Source organism: Myotis davidii, unplaced genomic scaffold (assembly GCF_000327345.1).
Source record: "Myotis davidii unplaced genomic scaffold, ASM32734v1 scaffold458, whole genome shotgun sequence".
NCBI lineage: Eukaryota > Metazoa > Chordata > Mammalia > Chiroptera > Vespertilionidae > Myotis > Myotis davidii.
The window spans coordinates 1,802,489-1,804,697 of NW_006289819.1; positions in this window are offsets into that span (position 1 = coordinate 1,802,489).

The following is a 2,209-nucleotide window of genomic DNA, read 5'->3' on the forward strand; positions in this document are numbered from 1 at the left end:
GGGCTGTTGGAGCCAGGCAGCCCTGGGTTCGAGTCCAGCTTCGTCAGTGAACAGCTGTGTGACCTTTCCAAGCTTCAGTTTCTGCAGCTGAAAAATGGAGCAATAACACCTCAGTGTGGACTTCAGATTGTCCAGAAAACCTTCCTCACTGAGGCCCAGAGAAAGGCTAGGAAACCATGGTTTTCCCCAGGGCGCACACGGAAGGGCGCTGCACAGTTGCATTGGGGGAACACTGCACCAGGGCACCGAGCCAGCAGGAGGGTAAACGTGGACACCAGCATGGGACTGCCTTCGCCAAGGGGGAGGCACAACTTTCAGACTCATTGCCTGGGGCGCTTGGTGGCGGCTGAGGTCTCAAAGCTGTGAATCCAGAACAGAAGCGAGTTCTCACAAATGTCACAGAAAAGCTTCCCCTCAGCCCACACCCCCAGCATGGTCCCCAGGGCCCGGCTCCCAGCGTTAGGGAAGGGAAGGAGAAAGGAGTAGCACTGGTCAGTGATGCCCACGACCCAGGAGGGAACCCAGGCCTCTGTGTAGGGTGCCAATGTCACGCAGAAAGCAAGCGGCTGAGTTAGAATCGGAAGCCTCTGGCATGAGCCCGGCTGGGGTGCAGGGCTCCACCCCTCCCGGGGCCCTGGGGTGAGCGGGCTCTTTCCCCTGACGCTCCCAGGACCGTTGGGGAGTGGACCGAGGGTGTGTCCCGTTGTTTGCTCGGCAGTGTCATCTCACGTGGCCTGGCCGGGACAAAGCTGTGGGGAGCTCCATTCGCCACCTGCTTCCCACCTCCCCACCCTGCCCTGCTCTGGGCATTGGCCAGAGGCAACCTCGCACACCTGGAGGCTGGCAGGGAAGGAAAGAGACAGCTGAGCCCCCACCACGCGCCCCAGAGCCCATAGGCTAGCGCGCAGTGGTTCTCCACCTTGGCTGCACATTAGAATCACCTGGGAATCTTTTCAGAAATCAGGATTTTAAAAAGATTCCCGTGATTCTAATGTGCAGCCAAGGTTGAGAACCACTGCTCTAGAGCAGAGGTCGGCAAACCGCGGCTTGCGAGCCACATGCGGCTCTTTGGCCCCTTCAGTGTGGCCCTTCCACAAAATACTGACTTCTGCACATGGGCCACGAAGTTTCAATCGCACTGTACATGTGTGCCCGCACGTGGTATTTTGTGAAAGAACCACACTGAAGGGGCCAAAGAGCTGCATGTGGCTCTCGAGCCACGGTTTGCCGACCACGGGTCTAGAGGGAGGAGGGTAGACCATGGGCAGAGTCCATGGGGCTCCATGGGGAGTTTGCTGGGAGCCAGGAGAGAGGGTCCCTCTGCAGCCAGCTTCAAGAACGCTTGATAGATGAGGTGGGGGTAGCGTTTGAACTGGGCCTCAAATGATGGGAAGATTTGGATTCACAGAGAAGGGCCTGTAGGGCCACGGCCTGGCCTCAGGAAGCACAGAGGAAGGGAGGCTAGGTTGGCTGAAGAAGAGAGTGGGCCGAGAGGCGCTGTGGTGAGTGACAGAGAGGAGCTGTGCATGCAGGCTCAAGTGTCTGCCCCTGACCAGGGGCAGCAGGAAGCCATGGGACTTTCCGAGCAGGGAGATGGGGAGAAGGGCTGTGATTTAGAAAGAGCACCACCCATGTGGTGTGGAGAGTAACTGTGGGTATGGCTGCTGCCCAGGGGGAGGGGGTGCTCTGCCCTTGACAGTGCGCTGGGAGGGGGCGATTGGAAGGATGGTGTGCAAGAGAATCAGCTGGTCTTAGCAACAGGGCAGCAGGTGGCACATGGGAGAAAAGAGAAGGAGGGAGGCAGACAGCGCCCGAAGACCAGTCCTTGGGGCCTAAGCAGTGCGGGGCCCTGGCTGCGGTCTGGCTGACCGCTGACCCCCTCATGGAGGGTCTCATCAGCACTTTGACATAAGGCATCTCATCCCACCTACAAATGAGGAAGCGGAGGCTCCAGGGGGCAATGTCTTGCCCAGATGAAATTCTAGGTCAGTGGTTCTCAACCTTCTGGCCCTTTAAATACCGCTCCTCATGTTGTGACCCAACCATAAAATTATTTTCGTTGCCACTTCATAACTGTAATGTTGCTACTGTTATGAATCGTAATGTAAGTATCTGATATGCAGGATGGTCTTAGGCGACCCCTGTGAAAGGGTCCTTTGACCGCCAAAGGGGTCGTGACCCACAGGTTGAGAACCTCTGGGAGAGGCTG